The sequence below is a fragment of the Oncorhynchus tshawytscha genome, linkage group LG19 (assembly GCF_018296145.1).
Source record: "Oncorhynchus tshawytscha isolate Ot180627B linkage group LG19, Otsh_v2.0, whole genome shotgun sequence".
In the NCBI taxonomy this organism is placed as follows: Eukaryota; Metazoa; Chordata; class Actinopteri; order Salmoniformes; family Salmonidae; genus Oncorhynchus; species Oncorhynchus tshawytscha.
The window spans coordinates 54,272,074-54,295,935 of record NC_056447.1 but is presented as its reverse complement, the minus strand read 5'-3'; the positions used below and the strand labels follow the sequence as shown (position 1 = coordinate 54,295,935).

At 41.9% G+C, this 23,862-nt stretch overlaps 1 protein-coding gene across 1 annotated transcript in view; it reads left to right on the top strand.

The window, feature by feature from the left end:
* Positions 1 to 11,623: 11,623 nt before the first annotated feature.
* LOC112251445 (tumor protein p53-inducible protein 11) overlaps positions 11,624 to 23,862 on the top strand; it is a 94,946-nt gene continuing 82,707 nt past the window's right edge. The window contains exon 1 of the mRNA XM_042301899.1: positions 11,624 to 11,747. The gene's annotated coding sequence lies outside the window, so the exon portion shown is untranslated. The remainder of the gene's footprint in view (positions 11,748 to 23,862) is intronic.

Genomic DNA, 23,862 nt, shown 5'->3' with positions numbered 1-23,862 from the left:
GCTCTGGTCTAAAATAGTGCACTATATAGGGAATAGGGTTCTATAGGGCTCTGGTCTAAAGTAGTGCACTATATAGGGAATAGGGTTCTATAGGGCTCTGGTCTAAAGTAGTGCACTATATAGGGAATAGGGTTCTATAGGGCTCTGGTCAAAAGTAGTGCACTATATAGGGGAATAGGGTTCTATAGGGCTCTGGTCTAAAGTAGTGCACTATATAGGGAATAGGGTTCTATAGGGCTCTGGTCTAAAGTAGTGCACTATATAGGGAATAGGGTTCTATAGGGCTCTGGTCTAAAGTAGTGCACTATATAGGGAATAGGGTTCTATAGGGCTCTGGTCAAAAGTAGTGCACTATATAGGGAATAGGGTTCTATAGGGCTCTGGTCTAAAGTAGTGCACTATATAGGGAATAGGGTTCTATAGGGCTCTGGTCTAAAGTAGTGCACTATATAGGGAATAGGGTTCTATAGGGCTCTGGTCTAAAGTAGTGCACTATATAGGGAATAGGGTTCTATAGGGCTCTGGTCAAAAGTAGTGCACTATATAGGGGAATAGGGTTCTATAGGGCTCTGGTCTAAAGTAGTGCACTATATAGGGAATAGGGTTCTATAGGGCTCTGGTCTAAAGTAGTGCACTATATAGGAATAGGGTTCTATAGGGCTCTGGTCTAAAGTAGTGCACTATATAGGGAATAGGGTTCTATAGGGCTCTGGTCTAAAGTAGTGCACTATATAGGGAATAGGGTTCTATAGGGCTCTGGTCTAAAGTAGTGCACTATATAGGGAATAGGGTTCTATAGGGCTCTGGTCTAAAGTAGTGCACTATATAGGGAATAGGGTTCTATAGGGCTCTGGTCTAAAGTAGTGCACTATATAGGGAATAGGGTTCTATAGGGCTCTGGTCTAAAGTAGTGCACTGTATAGGGAATAGGGTTCTATAGGGCTCTGGTCAAAAGTAGTGCACTATATAGGGAATAGGGTTCTATAGGGCTCTGGTCAAAAGTAGTGCACTATATAGGGAATAGGGTTCTATAGGGCTCTGGTCTAATGTAGTGCACTATGTAGGGAATAGGGTACCATAGGGCTCTGGTCTAAAGTAGTGCACTATATAGGGAATAGGGTTCTATAGGGCTCTGGTCTAAAGTAGTGCACTATATAGGGAATAGGGTTCTATAGGGCTCTGGTCTAAAGTAGTGCACTATATAGGGAATAGGGTTCTATAGGGCTCTGGTCTAAAGTAGTGCACTATATAGGGAATAGGGTTCTATAGGGCTCTGGTCTAAAGTAGTGCACTATATAGGGAATAGGGTTCTATAGGGCTCTGGTCTAAAGTAGTGCACTACATAGGGAATAGGGTTCTATAGGACTCTGGTCTAAAGCAGTGCACTATATAGGGAATAGGGTTCTATAGGGCTCTGGTCAAAAGTAGTGCACTATATAGGGAATAGGGTTCTATAGGGCTCTGGTCTAAAGTAGTGCACTATATAGGGAATAGGGTTCTATAGGGCTCTGGTCTAAAGTAGTGCACTATATAGGGAATAGGGTTCTATAGGGCTCTGGTCTAAAGTAGTGCACTATATAGGGAATAGGGTTCTATAGGGCTCTGGTCTAAAGTAGTGCACTATATAGGGAATAGGGTTCTATAGGGCTCTGGTCTAAAGTAGTGCACTATATAGGGAATAGGGTTCTATAGGGCTCTGGTCAAAAGTAGTGCACTATATAGGGAATAGGGTTCTATAGGGCTCTGGTCTAAAGTAGTGCACTACATAGGGAATAGGGTTCTATAGGGCTGTGGTCTAAAGTAGTGCACTATATAGGGAATAGGGTTCTATAGGGCTCTGGTCAAAAGTAGTGCACTATATAGGGAATAGGGTTCTATAGGGCTCTGGTCTAAAGTAGTGCACTATATAGGGAATAGGGTTCTATAGGGCTCTGGTCTAAAGTAGTGCACTATATAGGGAATAGGGTTCTATAGGGCTCTGGTCAAAAGTAGTGCACTATATAGGGAATAGGGTTCTATAGGGCTCTGGTCTAAAGTAGTGCACTATATATAGGGAATAGGGTTCTATAGGGCTCTGGTCTAAAGTAGTGCACTATATAGGGAATAGGGTTCTATAGGGCTCTGGTCTAAAGTAGTGCACTATATAGGGAATAGGGTTCTATAGGGCTCTGGTCTAAAGTAGTGCACTATGTATAGGGAATAGGGTTCTATAGGGCTCTGGTCTAAAGTAGTGCAATATATAGGGAATAGGGTTCTATAGGGCTCTGGTCTAAAGTAGTGCACTATATAGGGAATAGGGTTCTATAGGGCTCTGGTCTAAAGTAGTGCACTATATAGGGAATAGGGTTCTATAGGGCTCTGGTCTAAAGTAGTGCACTATATAGGGAATAGGGTTCTATAGGGCTCTGATCTAAAGTAGTGCACTATATAGGGAATAGGGTTCTATAGGGCTCTGATCTAAAGTAGTGCACTATATAGGGAATAGGGTTCTATAGGGCCCTGGTCAAAAGTAGTGCACTATATAGGGAATAGGGTTCTATAGGGCTCTGGTCTAAAGTAGTGCACTACATAGGGAATAGGGTTCTATAGGGCTCTGGTCTAAAGTAGTGCACTATATAGGGAATAGGGTTCTATAGGGCTCTGGTCTAAAGTAGTGCACTACATAGGGAATAGGGTTCTATAGGGCTGTGGTCTAAAGTAGTGCACTATATAGGGAATAGGGTTCTATAGGGCTCTGGTCAAAAGTAGTGCACTATATAGGGAATAGGGTTCTATAGGGCTCTGGTCTAAAGTAGTGCACTACATAGGGAATAGGGTTCTATAGGGCTCTGGTCTAAAGTAGTGCACTATATAGGGAATAGGGTTCTATAGGGCTCTGGTCTAAAGTAGTGCACTACATAGGGAATAGGGTTCTATAGGGCTGTGGTCTAAAGTAGTGCACTATATAGGGAATAGGGTTCTATAGGGCTCTGGTCAAAAGTAGTGCACTATATAGGGAATAGGGTTCTATAGGGCTCTGGTCTAAAGTAGTGCACTATATAGGGAATAGGGTTCTATAGGGCTCTGGTCAAAAGTAGTGCACTATATAGGGAATAGGGTTCTATAGGGCTCTGGTCTAAAGTAGTGCACAACATAGGGAATAGGGTTCTATAGGGCTCTGGTCTAAAGTAGTGCACTACATAGGGAATAGGGTTCTATAGGGCTCTGGTCTAAAGTAGTGCACTACATAGGGAATAGGGTTCTATAGGGCTGTGGTCTAAAGTAGTGCACTATATAGGGAATAGGGTTCTATAGGGTTCTGGTCTAAAGTAGTGCACTATATAGGGAATAGGGTTCTATAGGGTTCTGGTCTAAAGTAGTGCACTATATAGGGAATAGGGTTCTATAGGGCTCTGGTCTAACGTAGTGCACTATGTAGGGTATAGGATTCCATTTGGGACGCAGTTGTATCTGCACACTATCGCTCCAGTGCAATACAGTTTGGACAGCAAGCTGCCGTTATCAGGGTTCCTCTGAAGATACAGTCACATCCCACATACCTAACACCCACGCCATCCCTAACCCATATTTCTGGTACATCACTAGAACTAAATGGTATCAAGGCTCATTTTAAGGTTTTATTGCTAACCAACAATGCATTACACGGAGTTGCTCCTACCTATCTCTCCGATTTGACCCTGTACATACCTACACGTACACTACGGTCACAAGACGAAGGCCTCCTTATTGTTCAAATCAAATTGTATTGGTCACATACACGTATTTATCAGATGTTATTGCGGGTGTAGCGAAATGCTTGTGTTCTTAGCGCCAACAGAGCAGTTATATCTAACAATACACACAAATCTAAAAAGTAAAAGAATGGAATTAAGAAATATATAAATAATAGGATGAGGAGAATAAATATATACAGTACCAGTCAAAAGTTAGGACACACCTACTCATTCAAGGGTTTACTCATTAGAATATTAGTTAAAACATCAAAACTATGAAATAACACATATGGAATCATGTACTAACCAAAAAAAACTGTTAAACAAATCAAAATATATATTTGAGATTCGTAAAAGTAGCTACCCTTTGCCTTGATGACAGCTTTACACACTCTTGGCATTCTCTCAACCAGCTTCATGAGGTAGTCACCTGGATTGCATTTCAATTAACAGGTGTGCCTGGTTAAAAGTTAATTTGTGGAATATCTTTCCTTCTTAATGCATTTGATGCCATCAGTTGTGTTGTAACAAGGTAGGGGTGGTATACAGAAGATAACCCTATTTGGTAAAAGACCCTATTATGGCAAGAACAGCTCAAATAAGCAAAGAGAAATGACAGTCCATCATTACTTTAAGACATGAAGGTCAGTCAATACGGAAAATGTCAAGAACATCGAAAGTTTCTTCAAGTGCCGTCGCAAAAACCATCAAGCGCTCTGATGAAACCCTCTCATGAGGACCCGCCACAGGAAATAAAGACCCAGAGTTACCTCTGCTGCAGAGGATACGTTCATTAGAGTTACCAGCTTCAGAAATTGTAGCCCAAATAAAAGCTTCACAGAGTTCAAGTAACAGACACATCTCAACATCAACTGTTCAGAGGAGACTGCATGAATCAGGCCTCATGGTCTAATTTCTGCAAAGAAACCACTACTAAAGGACACCAATAAGAAGAAGAGACTTGCTTGGGCCAAGAAACACGAGCAATGGACATTAGACCGGTGGAAATCTGTCCTTTGGTCTGATGAGTCCAAATTTGAGATTTTTGGTGATGGTGTGGAGGTGCTTTGGTGGTGACATGGTCAGTGATTTATTTAGAATTCAAGGCACACAACCAGCCTGGCTACCACAGCATTCTGCAGCAATATGACATCCCACTTGGTTTGCACTTAGTGGGACTATCATTTGTTTTTCAACAGGACAATGACCCAACACACCTCCAGGCTGTATAAGGGCTATTTGATCAAGAAGGAGAGTGATGGAGTGCTGCATCAGATGACCTGGCCTCCACAATCACCCAACATCAACCCAATTGAGATGGTTTAGGATGAGTTGAACAGCAGAGTGAAGGAAAAGCAACCAACAAGTGCTGTATGTGGTAACTCCTTCAAGACGGTTGGAAAAGCATTCCAGGTGAAGCTGGTTGAGAGAATGCCAATGGGTGTGCAAAGCTGTCATCAAGGCAAAGGGTGGCTGCTTTGAAGAATCAAGAATAAAATATATTTAGATTTGTTTAACACTTTTTTTTCATTACTACATGATTCGATATATGTGTTATTTCATAGGAGGAATTGGCTTTGTTTATGTCTTCACTATTATTTTACAATGTATAAAATTGCCAAAATAAACAAAAACACTTGAATGAGTAGGTGTCCAAACTTTTGACTGGTACTGTATATACTGTATGTGATGGGATGTATAGACATTATGGACAGTTTGTGGATAGAATATGTAGTATATCTGAAGAATCCTTTTATAGAATAGTATATGTACGGCAATAGTTAAATAGGATTGGCCTTGACTATAATACAGTATTTACATATAAAGTGGGTAAAACAGCATCTAAACCTTATTAAAGTGACCAGTGTTCCATTATTAAAGGGACCAGTGTTCCATTATTAAAGTGACCAGTGTTCCATTATTAAAGGGACCAGTGTTCCATTATTAAAGTGACCAGTGTTCCATTATTAAAGTGACCAGTGTTCCATTATTACGTTCCATTATTAGAGTGGCCAGTGTTCCATTATTACGTTCCATTATTAGAGTGGCCAGTGTTCCATTATTAAAGTGACCAGTGTTCCATTATTACGTTCCATTATTAGAGTGGCCAGCGTTCCATTATTACGTTCCATTATTAGAGTGACCAGTGTTCCATTATTACGTTCCATTATTAGAGTGGCCAGTGTTCCATTATTAAAGTGACCAGTGTTCCATTATTAAAGTGACCAGTGTTCCATTATTAAAGTGACCAGTGTTCCATTATTAAAGTGACCAGTGTTCCATTATTAAAGTGACCAGTGTTCCATTATTAAAGTGACCAGTGTTCCATTATTAAAGTGACCAGTGTTCCATTATTAAAGTGCCCAGTGTTCCATTAATAAAGTGACCAGTGTTCCATGACTATGTACATAGGGCAGCAGCCTCTAAGGTGCAGGGTTGAGTAACCGGGTGGTAGCTGGCTAGTGACAGTGACTAAAGTTCAGGGCGGTGTACTGTCCGGCTAGTGGTGACTATTTAACAGTCTGATGGCCTTGAGATAGAAGTTGTTTTTCAGCCTCTCGGTCCCAGCTTTGATGTACCTGTACTGACCTTGCCTTCTGGATGATAGCAGGGTGAACAGGCCGTGGCTAGGGTGACTGAGGTCCTTGATGATCTTCTTGGCACCTGGTGCTGTAGATGTCCTGGAGGGCAGACAGTGTGCCCCCCCGGTGATGCGTTGTGCTGACCGCACCACCCTCTTGAGAGCCCTGCGGTTGCGGACGGTTTAGTTGACGTACCAGGTGGTGATACAGCCTGACAGGATGCTCCTGATTTGTGTTGCGCCTTCTTCAACACACTGTCTGTGTGGGTGGACCATTTCAGATCATCAGTGATGTGTACAATGAGGAACTTGAAGCTTTTCATCTTCTCCACTGTGGCCCCGTCGATGTGGATGGGGGCGCACTCCCTCTGCTCTCTCCTGAAGTTCATGATCAGCTCCTTCGTTTTGTTGATGTTGTAAGGAGAGGTTATTTTCCTGACACCACTCTGCCAGAGTTCTCACCTCCTCCCTGTAGGCTGTCTCCTCATTGTTGGTAATCAGGCCTACTGCTGTTGTGTCGTCTGCAAACTTGATGATTGAGTTGGAGGCGTGCGTTGCCATGCAGTCATGGGTGAACAGGGACTACAGGAGGGGGGCGGCCTGTCAGGAAGTCCAGGACCCAGTTGCACAGGGTAGGGTTCAGACCCAGGGCCTCCAGCATAATGATGAGTTTAGAGGGTACTATGGTGTTGAAGGCTGAGCTGCAGTCAATGAACAGCATTCTTACATAGGTATTCCTCTTGTCCAGATGGGATAGGGCAGTGGGCAGTGCGATGGCGATTGCATCGTCTGTTGATCTATTGGGGCGGTATGCAAACTGGAGTGCGTCTAGAGTGTCGGGTAAGGTGGAAGTGATATGAACCTTAACTAGCCTCTCAAAGCACTTCATGATGACAGAAGTGAGCGCTGCGGGCCGATAGTACGGCCCATAGTTATATCATCTTGAACAGCATACTGGGATAGGGATTGGTTGAATAAATCTGTAAACACACAAGCCAGCTGGGTCATGCGCATGCTCTGAGGACGAGGCTGTGAATGCCGTCTGGGCGAGAAGTCTTGCGAGGGTTAACAAGCTTAAATGTTAAGTGTCTTACTCGCGTTGGTCACGGAGAACGAAAGCTCACAGTCCTCAGGAGTGGTGGCATGTGTCGGAGGCACTGTGTTGTTTTCTCTGATGGTGTTTAGCTTGTCTGGGATCAAGACGTCGGTGTCCGCAACATGGCTGGATTTTTCTTTAATCTGTGATTGTTTGGAGTCCCTGCCACAAACGTCTCGTGTCTGAGCCGTTGAATTGTGACTCCACTTTGTCTCTGTACTGATGTTTTGCCTGTTTGATTGTCTTATGGAGGACATAACTGGACTGTTTGCATTCAACCATATTCCCAGTCACCTTGCCGTGGTTAAACGTGGTGGTTCGCGCTTTCAGTTTTGCACAAATGCTGCCATTTAATCCAAATGTTTTGGTTTTGGTAGGTTTTAATTGTCAAAGTGGGAACAACATCCCTTATACACTTCCTGATGAACTCTGTCACTATGTCAGTGTATACATCAATGTTATTCTCAGAGGCAACCTGGAACATATCGCAATCCGGGTGATCAAAACAATCTTGAATCATAGATTCTGATTGGTCAGACCAGTGTTGAACAGTCCTTACCACTGGTACTTCCTGTTTGAGTTTCAGAAGAGGCAGAATGGAGGCGTGATCTGATTTGCCGAAGGGAGGGCGGGGGAGGGCCTTGTAGCCGTCCCGGAAGGGAAAGTAGGAATGGTCAAGAGTTTTTTGATGTGTGAGTAGTGCAGACAACGTGTTGATAAAACGGCGGGTTTTCCTCAGATTTGTTTTTATTAAAGTTGCCACCTTGAAACATTTGGAGCTAATAAAAGGTGAGAAATAATAACATTTAAAAAAAATACTGCAAATTTGCTTCAGAGCCAGGAACATGTCTATCGACGCCATCTCGTCAGGTATTTTTGTTCATGGGAAAATCAAAGCAAACAGCTGGAGGCTTTCTGCTATAGAGCTCCATTTTTAATGGAATGGTCTGCTGATCCATGTGAGAGATGCAGACTAAGTCTCAACCTTTAAGCCTTTCACTGAAGACTCTTCAGTAGGTCCCATGATTGAGTGTCGTCTGACCCAGGGATGCGAAGGTGAACGGCAAGGCACTGGGGTGACGAACCACCCTTACTGTCTCTGCCTGGCCGGCCCTCCTCCACTGGGATTCTCTGTCTCTGACTCTATTACGGGGGTTTGAGTCACTGGCTTGCTCGAGCTTTCCCATGCCGTTCCTAGAAGGGGTGCATCACGTTGTGTCAGGTTTTTTCCCCGCTATACTTGACCTGAGTAGGTTGAGTCACTGACATGATCTTCCTGTCCGGTTTTGCACCCCCTTGGGCTCGTGCGGTGGGGGAGATCTTTGTGGGCTATACTTGGCCTTGTCTCAGGGTAGTAAGTTTGTGATCTGTTGATATCCTTTTGGTGGTGTGGTGGGGTTATATCCTACCTGGTTGACCCTGTCCAATGGAAACTTTGGACATGGCCTCAGTGTCCCCTGATCCCCCCCCATCTCAGTCTCCAGTATCTATGCTGCAATAGACTATGTTTCGGGGGCTGTCATATCTGGTGTAATTCTCCTGTCTTATGTGGTGTCCTTTGAGACCTTAGCTATGCTCCATCTATTTTTTTTAATTATGCGTGCCAGCAAAGCCCATACACAACACAACAATAAACAATACATTAATTGCACTATAACAGTGACACAATGTGCCCAAAAATGGTTAGGTCCTACATAAACATGTCCTGACAGCAGAGCTTTCTTTTCAACAGTGCTACACCTGGCTATCAGCGGAGCCTTGTCTGGCAGCGAAACAGTTAATTCAGCCTAATTTACTGCCTTTTTAAAACACATAGTTGATATAGCAGACTTGATTAATTAAACAAATGTGGGTTCTACTGACAATTGAGATGTACAAACTATGGCATAAGGGAATGATGAGCGGGTAAGAGGCAATCAGTAATTTCGATTAAGACATTAATGAGCGAGCTAAGATGGACATAGTCAATATAATTGTTCAGCACTTTTGAAATGTACAGCAACAGAATTCAGAACATGGGCCGTTCTTACAATATTCTCCCTGTACACCAAGTCAGAACTGTGGGATAAATAAAGGGGCACATAAGCAGACAATGAAACTTACAATATTCGATGATGACATTTCTCTAAAACAGGCTATAGGCTACATGTGCACCACCAAGTCAGAACAGTAAACTAAGTTATGAGGGGGAAAGGGACCAAATTATTAGCGTGAGGCACATTGGTTACTGACAGCTTACTACACAACATACACTTAGTTTTACTTTCTTAGCTACAGTATACATATCTCCCTGGCATATTACATAATTTATGCAGCAGCATACAATACACTCACTGTTGTGCTGTGCTCACTTGAACAGGAAGGTGGCTTAGCAGTCCTTCTTGTGGGCAAATGTTGTCTTGAAACTTTGTCATCAAAGTATGTCATTCTCTGGATTTATGGTGTTTTCAAGACAACTGGGAACTATGAAAGAAAACAAGGTTGCATCTTGACGTCAGTGATCTTCAGGTCGGAGCTCGAGAAAGAGGCCCGGAGTTCCTGACTTGGAATCCCGAGTTGGATGACCGTTCAAAGCGTATTTTCCCAGTTGTCTGAGATTTCCCACTTCCGAGTTTCCTGTTGTTTTGAACACGGATGAAAGCATGCTGGATGGACAGCATGGTCAATGTATTCAACCTTTTGTGGCCCATGGTGTTGCATGTGAAAGTTGATCCTTTTAAGCTTGGAAAATACACTGTTTAACCCAGACTTGGACCACACACCCTCTCCACCGATTCGCAGGCAGGGGAAACAAAATAGTGATTGCTTTGCAAAGCTTGCAGTTAGCCACTGATTCCTTCCAAACCACTCATTGCTGATTCTGCGATTTCCAACTTGTTGTGTAATGTTTATGTCCAATGGCCGATGAGCACCGATAAGTTTTATCTATAATTTATCTTCTTATGACAAGGATTGAAAAGGATTTGCCAGTAGATTGTCGACGTGATTCATGATAATGACTGCTTGTCTAGCTTGCTAGCTAAGATTCCAGTCCAATCAAAGCTACGGCAGATATAACGTGATTTGTCGTCATTTTATCTGTGACCAATGACCTTGAGCCTTCTTGGATGGGCACTTCTAATGTAAATCTATGGCAGCACCCAAAGGGGCTTGAATTTTCTAGCTCTCCCTGTAGATTTTATAATGATGTAGTGTCCCCATGAGTGACCGAACATTGAGCCAATCACGGCGCAACTAGAGAAGTTTACCAACGCCAACGTTCCGTATTTTCCGCTGGCTACCCCACCACCACAGAAAGCACTGAGCTGGGCTGAAACGCCTGCATTTTGAAGTTGCCTTACTCAAGAAGGCAAAAAATAGACCATGTTTGTATTCAGCTTTATTAAATCAATTCATATTTTTGTTTTTACATTGTTTGCAAACTGATATGTATTAATGCCAAAATAACATGCAAAACAGCCACTTTTTTTTGCTAAACAAGTGGGTCTCAAAACAGGTGGGTCTCATAACAGGTGGGGCTCTAAACAGGTGGGGCTCAAAACAGGTGGGGCTCTAAACAGGTGGGGCTCTAAACAGGTGGGTCTCAAAACAGTTGGGGCTCAAAACAGGTGGGGCTCTAAACAGGTGGGTCTCTAAACAGGTGGGTCTCAAAACAGGTGGGTCTCATAACAGGTGGGGCTCTAAACAGGTGGGGCTCTAAACAGGTGGGTCTCAAAACAGGTGGGTCTCATAACAGGTGGGGCTCTAAATAGGTGGGGCTCAAAACAGGTGGGGCTCTAAACAGGTGGGGCTCTAAACAGGTGGGTCTCAAAACAGGTGGGTCTCATAACAGGTGGGGCTCTAAACAGGTGGGTCTCAAAACAGGAGGGGCTCTAAACAGGTGGGCCTCTAAACAGGTGGGCCTCTAAACAAATCAACTCTGCCATGAATGACTGGTCGCCACTGGCTCTTATAACCTCCACCACGCACAGCCAAGAGAGGACCGTGCTTCTACAGTACACCTGCATTGCTGGCTCTTTAGGGTTTTAGGCTGGCACTGTGACAACTGCTGATGTAAAAATGTTTTTGATTGGTTGATTAGTTAATTCCCTAATAAAATAGCATAGCTATATGTTTGTATAGTGATATGCATTTCTCAAAATAAGACGGGGATTATGAAAAACCTACTCGGTAACGAGTAGTCTACATATTACGGTAATGACACTGCGCTCCCTTGTGCGTACCTCCCATTACGGTACCTGCATACATCCGTCGGATTCTCCACCCCACTGTTTGCAAACCCATTGAGCACAGCTCAAAAGCTGCTGTTCGAATACCAGTGAAAGGAAAACTCTGTATTGTCTTCGCTTGCTATACTGTAAGTACACACAAACTTCAGTGTGTTTCGCTCAAACATTTCTTTGCATGTTATTTTTATTTATCAATAACTCGGTTTAGTTGAACAGTCGGTTTGCGTAGTTGAATGTCTTTTTAAAAATTTGAAAGATATATTAACTTCTCTGGACAAATAAACAACCTTTTTAATTGGTAGATTGAGGGCAAAATGAGTTAATTGTGTAGCGTCTGGTGGAATGTGTGTTTTGATAGAATTTCAAGAATCACGCATTGGTTAATTCAACGACGCTTGTCCATTTGACACTTCTGATTATTCCTTGATGAAATAGTCACCACCAATATTCCCGATAATGGCTCATATGCCGGTTAAGGTCTTCTTCCGGATAAATTGATCAGCACTTTTGATATCCAGCTCACAAGTATCCCTGCAGCTATGAATAAACAGAATATTCCTAGTTTGGCCAGGGGCAGCGGAACGATTTTTTTGGTGTTTTTTTTTTTGACAGGGTTGCGGGGGAAAAAAATCCCGACATTAGGTAGGCTATTAGTACATGTGTATATAATAAACTGCATGTATGCATCTAACCTTCTGTCATTACTTGATGCTCTTTAGAATAACCTACTAAATAATGCCTTGTATTACGTTCTGATAAGCATCGGTGGAATGAACGCATCAACTTTGACATCGTTAAAGTTCTCTTTCATTTCTGCCTCACATGGGGAGCGAAAACAATTACACTGAAAACCCATCTAGCACGTTTGGTGGCGATAACACAACGAAGCCCCATTCATCTTCAATTAAGTGGGCGAGGGACGGTTGAGGGAGGGAGTTGTACACCGCAGGACTGAAGTTGGGGGGGAGAGCGACTGAAGTTTTGACTCATACTCCACGACATCGCATTGATATTGACCAATCGAAGCTGGCTATAGCTTCCAACCGCTATTGGATTGGCTGACTGGCTGTTGATAGCTACCTTGCGGGCCCTCAGGTGAGGGCTAACAGGAGTTCGAGACTAGCATGGCCAGGGAGTGCTGCTTGCATAGATCCTCTTAGGGACAGGGGAGATTTTCCTTGCACATTTTCGAAATGACATCAATTTGTTTACTGGTTTTAAGCAATGGTGTAAAAATACTTGAGAGTACTACTTCGTTTTTGGGGATATCTGCACGTTACTATTTAATTTGACAACTTTTACTTCACTACATTCTTAATGAAAATACTGTACTTTTGACTCTACATTTTCCCAGACAACCAAAAGTACTTGTTACATTTTGAATGTTTAGCAGGACAGGAAAATGGTCTAATTCAAGCACTTATCAAGAGAACACATGTTCATCCCCAATGCCTCTGGCCTGGAAGACTTACTGAACACATGCGTCTTTTGTAAATAATGTTGGACAGTGCCCCTGGCGATCTATACATTTTAAAAACAAGAAAATGGTGCCATCTGCTTTGCAGAGTCAACTCTGCAGGCTACTTGGCCTAATACACCTCTGTGTAGTACTGCAAAAAAAACTAAAGTAAAGTTTTGAATAAAATGACCTTTGAACTTACTCTACCGGTTGACATACGCCATTGGAGAACAGTGGATGACACCGCGCATTGATTAAAAAAAAATATTGTATTGTATTGCAGCATCCAAAGAAAATAACCTATTTTATACAGGACAAACACAGGTTTCCAAGTACACATTAAATAATTTGACTGATAGATTCAATGTAGTCGGAGGTATACTCCCCCAAAGGTCATTGCCACTCAACTCCATTGAGATGTGATGTACACGCTGTGGAGTTGAGAATTTTCAGCTGAATGACTGTAGTCTACCTGCTAGCAGCGTGTGTCTTGAGTCCGACGCTACATCTGTAATCGGCAGACATGTCTGATTAGAGAATCGCTGTTTGCATCACCGAGCAGTGAACAATTTTTTTATTTTTTTATCCAGTCTTTAGATGCTACACCCCCCTCGCTCTTCACAAATCAAAATCTAATATGAATGCCAATGTTTTGTTTTGCACAGGGTATATCAATTTTGCTGATATCTTTTGCATTTTTAAACACAAGTTGTAGGTAAGTCGCGTCTCTCAACAACAACAAAATTAGGGTCTGGAAGAAGTTTTTGAGGAACCCCGCAGACTTCACTCCGTGGTAGCACAAGTTTGGCGGTTTGTACGAAACACTTCGCAGACGGTTCAGATTGGAATGGCACTGCATGGGAACCCTGAACCATACAATTTTAAAATGAACTACAACTTTGTTGTTCCTGTTGCAAAATGTTTTACAACAGATTAAACATTTTTCAACAATCGCCGTAATGAATACACCCCTGTCTGGTTCACACCTGTCTGTTGTTAGATAATGAGTGCCGCAAAACGGGAAGTAAATTAAACGTATAAGTGCAAAGCTAGACCAAAACATTGGCATCCATATTAGATTATGATTTGGGGAGGGGGTTAGTGTCAATTGAATTTAATAGATTTTTGTTCATTGCTTGGTGACTCAAATGGCGACTCGCCAGTCAGAACCGTGAGGCTGAGAAAATGTTTCAGTATTTTTAAAGCTGATTTTCCTGTAATTCAAAAAATGTAATAATTCAAGGCTTATGACGTGTTCAAATACTGTCTGGGGGGCTGACCTCCAAGGGACCCCCCCCCCCACAAAAAAAAGGTTCTAGGGTGTTGTGACCTAATGAGTCCCACCGTATCACTGGTGTGTTTTGGACTTCTAACTTATTTTTAAGATTGTGTGTTTGAGCCATTGGTCCGTGTGATTTAACGGGGGCTGAGCTACAACTGTGTTTGAGCCATTGGTCCGTGTGATTTAACGGGGGGGCTGAGCTACAACTGTGTTTGAGCCATTGGTCCGTGTGATTAACGGGGGCTGAGCTACAACTGTGTTTGAGCCATTGGTCCGTGTGATTTAACGGGGGCTGAGCTACAACTGTGTTTGAGCCATTGGTCCGTGTGATTTAACGGGGGCTGAGCTACAACTGTGTTTGAGCCATTGGTCCGTGTGATTTAACGGGGGCTGAGCCAACTGTGTTTGAGCCATTGGTCCGTGTGATTAACGGGGGCTGAGCTACAACTGTGTTTGAGCCATTGGTCCGTGTGATTTAACGGGGGCTGAGCTACAACTGTGTTTGAGCCATTGGTCCGTGTGATTTAACGGGGGCTGAGCTACAACTGTGTTTGAGCCATTGGTCCGTGTGATTAACGGGGGCTGAGCTACAACTGTGTTTGAGCCATTGGTCCGTGTGATTAACGGGGGGCTGAGCTACAACTGTGTTTGAGCCAAGGGTGGATTCTGAAGGGGCCCGGGGCCCCGAGTCTTTTTATACAAAAACGTCCGAATGGTTTTAGCTACAAACTACGATAAGCCATCTGTAAAAAGCTGAGACTGTTTTGCTCTATGATGCTACACAAATGTCATTAGAAGGTAAGGGGTTATTCTACATAGAAGATCATAGTAAATCCCAGGTCATAGTGTCTATAATACTGTAAGGGGTTCTTCTACATAGATCATAGGAAATCCCAGGTCATAGTGTCTATAATACTGTAAGGGGTTCTTCTACATAGATCATAGGAAATCCCAGGACATAGTGTCTATAATACTGTAAGGCGTTCTTCTACATAGAAGATCATAGGAAATCCCAGGTCATGGTGTCTATAATACTGTAAGGGGTTCTTCTACATAGATCATAGTAAATCCCAGGTCATAGTGTCTATAATACTGTAAGGGGTTCTTCTACATAGATCATAGTAAATCCCAGGTCATGGTGTCTATAATACTGTAAGGGGTTCTTCTACATAGAAGATCATAGGAAATCCCAGGTCATAGTGTCTATAATACTGTAAGGGGTTCTTCTACATAGAAGATCATAGGAAATCCCAGGTCATAGTGTCTATAATACTGTAAGGGGTTCTTCTACATAGATCATAGTAAATCCCAGGTCATAGTGTCTATAATACTGTAAGGGGTTCTTCTACATAGAAGACCATAGGAAATCCCAGGACATAGTGTCTATAATACTGTAAGGGGTTCTTCTACATAGAAGATCATAGGAAATCCCAGGTCATGGTGTCTATAATACTGTAAGGGGTTCTTCTACATAGATCATAGTGTCTATAATACTGTAAGGGGTTCTTCTACATAGATCATAGTAAATCCCAGGTCATAGTGTCTATAATACTGTAAGGGGTTCTTCTACATAGATCATAGTAAATCCCAGGTCATGGTGTCTATAATACTGTAAGGGGTTCTTCTACATAGAAGATCATAGGAAATCCCAGGTCATAGTGTCTATAATACTGTAAGGGGTTCTTCTACATAGAAGACCATAGGAAATCCCAGGTCATAGTGTCTATAATACTGTAAGGGGTTCTTCTACATAGATCATAGGAAATCCCAGGACATAGTGTCTATAATACTGTAACAAACTCACGTAGTTGTTACAAACTCCAAACGCCACACAGTCGTCACTGACTAGTTGGATATTAATTTCCCACTGAGCAAACATTTTCTGTGCTTACAGCATTTATATCAGGGTTTTGCTTAGGCAGACCTTAGTTGTTTTTTATTTTTATTTTTTAAAACATTTTTCAGTAAGACTCATAAATGCAACACTTTATGTCCAATAGTTTTGTGTTCTACTTGTAGCCCTGGTTGTCCTTTTTAAAGAACATGGTAAAACACCTCATTGTGAGGTTCAATATAAAGGCTGGACATGAAGATAAATGAGCAGACGATTTTTGCTGGGATCTCGGTACTGATGTGGTTAATGTGTTACCGTAGCCTAGCCGATAGAACATTTCTCTGCTTGTTGTTTTCAGTCATTCCTCTTCGTGTTTCAACACGTTCAGTTCACACACATTGACAGATCATGACCAACCATACTTAAAAGGAGAAAAAAAAAACTTTTTTTAGTACAAAAATTAACATGGATTGGAACATGGATTGGATTGGAACATGGATTGGATTGGAACATGGATTGGATTGGAACATGGATTGGATTGGAACATGGATTGGATTGGAACTTGGATTGGAACATGGATTGGATTGGAACATGGATTGGATTGGAACATGGATTGGATTGGAACTTGGATTGGAACATGGATTGGATTGGAACATGGATTGGATTGGAACATGGATTGGATTGGAACTTGGATTGGAACTTGGATTGGAACTTGGATTGGATTGGAACATGGATTGGAACATGGATTGGATTGGAACATGGATTGGAACATGGATTGGATTGGAACATGGATTGGATTGGAACATGGATTGGATTGGAACTTGGATTGGAACATGGATTGGATTGGAACATGGATTGGATTGGAACATGGATTGGATTGGAACTTGGATTGGATTGGAACATGGATTGGAACATGGATTGGATTGGAACATGGATTGCTTCTAAACCGTTATAGGAAGAAGCTGTTTTAGAGTGCTTTAAAAAATAGCTGAAAATTACCTTCCCCTTTGACAAATGGAAGGATATAGTGGCGGGACTGAGGCGGGACTGAGGCGGGACTGAGGCGGGTAAGAGGGACTGACGGGTGGCCAATAATAGTATTGCTTCAGGCTCTCATGGAGGCAGAGAATAGGGACTGTGTGGGTGTCTGATGCATGTCGGGGACTGTTTGTGTATTGTCCCTGTATGCACAGTTTTTTTTGAGCTTGAAGTCAGAATTATTTTTAAGAACCTGGATAGACACCATGCTGCCTCTTTCCTGTGTGTGTGCGTGCGAAGATCACCCCCCCCCCCTACTTCTTGAAGCAACCTAATAGGTTTGACCTGCTCTGTAAAAGCCAGGGACCATACTATTTGGGTGTGTTTCGATGGGTGTCCTCCTGTCTCTCTCTCTCTCTCTCTCTCCTAATGTGAGCCTTAGATCACTCCCTAGTTTCTACAGGTCTGTGGACACACAACTACTGTTTTTAAATACAAATTGAACTGATATGTAGAGAGAGACGTGTGACTTGGTTCTGTAGCGATATGTTGGCAAATTTGTGTAGGGCAGGCATATTGTACATAGAGACGCTACTGGAACTATCACTGCTCCCATCTGTATACAGTATGATGTGATGCCTGGCAAAAGAAGTTGTTGAAAGTGGAATCTTTCTCTGTTCCTACCGTGTGTGTGTGTGTGGTGTGTGTGTGGTGTGTATAAAAGCCGAACGGCTACATAAATGTCAGCTGACTGAACACAGGGATTGTGTTGCGAGCCAAACAGTAGTCTCCTGTTTTCCTGCTCCGAGGGAAACTAACACCCTCCTTAACCTTTCTTCGCCCATGACAACGGTTCCATCACAGTAAACGTTGGACCTGTAAACAAAGGCTAAGTCAAGGGGCTGGTTTGTGGTTCCGGAGTCATATTGAGACATTTTCCCGAAAGGGACACAAAAATTATTTTAATATAAGCCAATTCCTGGACTAATAAAGCACTTTCAACTGAGAATCTCTGTGTCTGGGAAAACAGGCCTGGTGTGTTTTGTGATTGGTGGATGTTGGCGCAAATTCCTTTTTAATTAAGACCTAGACAACCAGGTGAAGGGAGTTCCTTTTAGTAATTAGTGATCTTAATTCATCAATCAAGTACGAAAACCCTGCAGGCACTCGGCCCTCCGTGGAATGAGTTTGACACGTGCTCTTTCCATGACAGACTGACCAGGTGAATACAGGTGAAAGCTATGATCACTTATTGATGTCACTTGTTAAATCCACTTCAATCAGTGTAGGTGAGAGAGGGAGGAGACAGGTTAAAGAAGGATATTTTTTATTTATTTATATATTTATTATTATTTTTTTTAAATCTTAAGGCAATTGAGACATGGGTTGTGTATGTGTGCCATTCAAATCACAATACATTGAGAATCTCATATACGTATTGTATCAGCACCTAAATATTGTTGATAATATCCTAACGTGAGATCTCTAGCAATTTCCAGTAGTGATGCACTGATGTGATATTTCTGGTCGATATACCGATATCTGTTATTTTTCTTGCCAAAAAAACCAACACCGATATTTAAAGTTTTTGCTGCCTTTAAAAATACACTAAAAAAACAGCATTCTAGTACAGTTAAATAGTTAACACACACACACATGGATGCAGCGGTCTAAGGCACTGCATCTCAGTGCAAGAGGCGTCACTACAGTCCCTGGTTCGAATCCAGGCTGTGTCACATCCGGCTGTGATTGGGAGCCCTTAGGGCTGCGCACAATTGGCCCAGCCTCATCCGGGCCGTCATAGTAAATAATAATTTGTTCTTACCTGTCTTGCCTAGTTAAGGTCAGATCACACACACCACACTGACTCAAAAGTTATTTTGTTGGCATTTATGTCCCCATGACCAGTAAAACATCATCAAAACCTACTTCTTTCACTTACTTGCTGTGCTGTTTCATTGTTCAGTCGTTTCATTCTCAACCAGGATTTCTACGGAACACCGTTTGCGTGTCAAACAAGATGCACGTCAAATAACACTATTTGATGTCTCAAATAAGCCTGTTGACCAATCAGGACCTGAATATGACTGCACGTCACATAATAATTTAATGCGTTCATAATTGATGTAGTTATTACACATTCATTACACTATCACTTGTATTTCATTTGTTTCATTGATACCTATGCTATGATGCTGGTAAAGTTGTCTGCGCACCTACAGTGCTGGTCATAAAAAAACGCTAAGCTAGCTGATGGATGCAAACAATGGTCTACTCCCAAAAACATAGCAAAATGACAATCTAGGTGTCATCTAAAATAACCTTATTTTATAAAGTCGGACCCATCTATGTGAAGCTCACCACAATAGTAGACTTTGCAGTTAGCCTTCAAAATAAAAGTATGGCATAATTCTACTATTTGCATCACTGCCAATGACATACTTTTATTTTGAAGGAAAAAAACATAAATTCCACTTGTGGCTAGCTTCACAACCCAGTTCGGTCGAGCCTCACTAGCCAGATGAAGCTAGCTGGCTGATTATAACGTTAGCTTTGGGCAACAGGGTTAAGTAGCTGGCTAGCTATTTATTTTCATGAACTGAAGTTCAATATCAATAGGCGAACAACAAATGGCAACCTAGGGAATACTTGCTCACAAGGATTCCTAAAACATTGCTAAGAATAATGAAAATGACTACATGTTCTATTCATTGTTTTCAGGCTGGTTGTATTAGTGCTAGCTAGGTACCAAACTAAAGCTAGCTCCCCTAGAAGTTGTGGTCGAACAAATGATGCGGTATACATTGTTCGTGGTGTTTGCTTGTTTGCAGAGTTTTTTTTGTACAGCTTTGACAGTGCTACTGTATCTTTTTGACACGCAAAGACCCAAACGGCGTTCCATAGTATGTATGTCATGAAGCTAATAGCAGTGACGCTATCTGAAAAATAGCTCACTTGGTAGTGTGTTCTCGACCAGTCGGCGAAAGCCAACATCACCCACAACAGAGAACAGTTGATTGTCAAGGGCAATAATGGAATTTATCTTAGCTTTAATGGTTTTCACCTTTCGAGTTGTCTCGCTGAAAAGTTCTTACTCTTTCAAATGACTGATGGACTTGTTGGCTGCTCGATCCACACAGCAGACATTGTGGGCCAGGTTAGGAATGCTCTGTTGCTCTTATCGCGCTACATTTTACGTGGCGTCATTACGTCATGTACCTTTGTTATATAGGTATGCACGTCAGCTTTGACGTTGGTTTTTAACATTGGCGTTAAAGTAGACATCGGGTCGATACCACTGTTGGCATTTCTAGCTAATATCGTCCGATTCCGATATGTTAACCGATATATCGTGCATCCCTAATTTCCAGCCCTAGCTGCATAACTGTACTATTTAATACCTAATGAACCAAATCGTCCTTCCGGGTCAGGAATGAATCATAAGGATCGTCAATATGGATGATCGTCCATCTTGTTAGATAGACATGACGGGGAGACTGTTCTTTCTTCCTTTCTCGGCTCCCATGGAGCTAAGGATTCATCATTGTGATTTGTTGATATGACATAGCTGAGCTGGTTTGGGCCGCGGAGCGAAGATGGTTATTGCAAGCGTCTGTGAAGATGGTGTCTTTCGTTAGCTGTTTTTAAAAAGAGATACTGGTGAGATTCTTTCTACTTACAGAAAGAATCTCTAAGTAGAAATGGATACCATTTTCATGTCTCCGTGTGCAGTTTGAAGGAATTTGGCTGTGTTTGCGAGCCAATGCTAACTGGCATTAGCATTAACTAGCATTAGCATTAATTAGCATTAGCGCAATGATGAAGTCTACAGGTATGGTAGCATACGCTATAGCCATGATATTGAGTCATCAAATTTTGTCACATATGCCGAATACAACAGGTGTAGACCTGACTGTGAAATGCTTACTTACACGCCTTTAACCAACAATGCAGCTTTAAGAAAATGGAGTTAAGAAAATATTTACTAAAGTGTGTATAGATATAGATGGTACCAGTCAAAATTTTCGGACACACTGACTCATTCAAGGGTTTTTCTTTATTTTTTTTACTATTTTCTACATTGTAGAATAATAGTGAAGACCTCAACAATGGGGAAAAAAAACACACAAAAAAATGCATGGAATCATGTAGTAACCAAAAGTGTTAATCTAATCTAAATGTATTTTATATTTTGACATTCTTAAAATAGCCACCCTTTGCCTTGATGACCGCTTTGCACACTCTTGGCATTCTCTCAACCAGCTTCATGGGGTAGTCACCTGGAATGCATTTCAATTAACAGGCGTGCTTTAAGTTCATTTGTGGAATTTCTTTCCTTAATGTGTTTGAGCCAATCAGTTGTTTTTGACAAGGTAGTGTTGGTATACAGAAGATGGCCCTGTTTGGTAAAAGACCATGTCCATATTATGGCAAGAACAGTTCAAATAAGCAAAGAGAAATGACAGTCCATCATTACTTTAAGACTTGAAGGTCAGTCAAACCGGAAAATTTCAAGAACTTTGAAAGTTTATTCAAGTGCAGTCGCAAAAACCATCAAGCGCTGTGATGAAACTGGCTTTCATGAGGACCGCCACAGTAAAGGGAGACCCAGAGTTACCTCTGCTGCAGAGGATATGTCCATTAGCTGCACCTCAGATTGCAGCCCAAAGAAATGCTTCACAGAATTCAAGTAACAGACACATCTCAACATCAACTGTTCAGAGGAGACTGGGTGAATCAGGCCTTCATGGTTGAATTGCTGCAAAGAAACCACTACTAAAGAACACCAATAAGAAGACTTGATTGGCTCAAGAAACATAAGCAATGTACATTAGACCGGTGGAAATCTGTCCTTTAGTCTAATGAGTCCAAATTTGAGATTTTGGCTCTAACCTCCGTGTCTTTGTGAGATGCAGAGTAGGTGAACGGATGATCTCCGCATGTGTGGTTCCTACCGTGAAGCATGGGGGTGGTGGTGCTTTGCTGGTAAAACACAGTGATTTATTTTATAATTCAAGGCACACTTAACCAGCATGGCTACCACAGCATTCTGCAGTGATGCATCATCTTGTCTGGTTTGTGCTATCATTTGTTTTTTCAACAGGACAATGACCCAACACACCTCTAGGCTATTATAATCTATTGACAAATGTCCTCCATCTTGCTGCTGCAAATATTAAATGGGCATTTTGGGATTTTTATAAATTAATATGTACCCTTTTTAATTCTTGAAGAATATAGTTCATGATGCATTTTTAGTTTTTTTATAAGTTGAGTTCACCTATCACACTCCATCAGAACCCAAAATATCATATAAGCTTGTTTTACTCCAATGTTTGTAAACAAAGTGAATTTAAACAAACACTGTATAGCCTCAATATTAAAACTATACTTTTGATATCATGCATCCATAGCTCTGTGCCGATTTTTAAAATTTGATTGTGGTTACATTTCTCCAGCCCCATCCCAAAGCTTTTTTTTTTTTTAACCAAAACAGTGACCGGGAGAATGCTTTGTTTCAAATACTGATTGCAGTTTTAAATCCTTAGAGATCTGTGAGGAACAGTCCTTGTCAAAGGGTATACTGAAGGCAGAATTTTCTTGGAATGGGAACCAGCCAATGAGGCACTTGTCAACATGATGATCATAATGTTGTAGATTCCAATGGGGTCAGAGCTCACCACGTGTAAAATATAGTGGACTACGATACCCACATGAATATATATTGCTCAGTGGACTACGATACCCACATGAATATATATTGCTCAGTGGACTACGATGCATTTTCTGCAACAGTGAGTCGGATTTTTAAATGGTTGGCTATAGAAGATGGGCTTATCTCAGTGGTAGGTGTTGTGTTTTGGCGTTTGCCTCGGGGGGTTCCGTTGATGGTGTGGAGCTGCAGAGAGGTTTTTATCTTCATGGAAATGGTTGGGTGTAGAGTAGATGGAAGCATCTGGCAGTGGTAGCCTATGGTTGACATTCATTTGGTCTTTCTGTAGTTTTGGCTTCATTCAAAGTGACTTACGGTACAGTGATCCAGCTATTTTTAGTTTGTAATCCCTGTGGAAATGAAACTCAACCTTTTTGTTCTAGCGCTTACAAAGGAAGCCACACAGGACGGCTGGTTGAGATTGTGGTTGGCATCTCTCACTGTTAATCTCTCACCGTAGAAAGGAAGTGCAGTACTGCAGATGTTTGAGATTCAGATCGGCCTCTAGAGTCGGTTATGATGGGCTACTGATGCAGTGCAGGGAGCCACTCAGCCCTGAGCCCTCAGTCATCCCAGAGATGCACGGATAGATTTTAATTTTTTAAATTTCACCTTTATTTAACCAGGTAGGCCAGTTGAGTTCTCATTTACAACTGCGACCTGGCCAAGATAAAGCAAAAAAGAACACAGTTACACACAGGATAAACAAAATTACAGTCAATAACACAATAGAAAAATCTATATACAGTGTGTGCAAATGGAGTAAGGAGGTAAGGCAATAAATAGGCCATAGTGGTGAATTAACACTGGAGTGATAGATGTGCAGATGATGATGTGCAAGTAGAAATACTGGTGTGCGAAAGAGCAAAAAAAAAAGTAAATAAAAACAATATGGGGATGAGGTAGGTAGATTGGATGTGCTATTTACAGATTGGCTGTGTACAGCTGCAGTGATTGGTTAGCTGCTCAGATAGCTG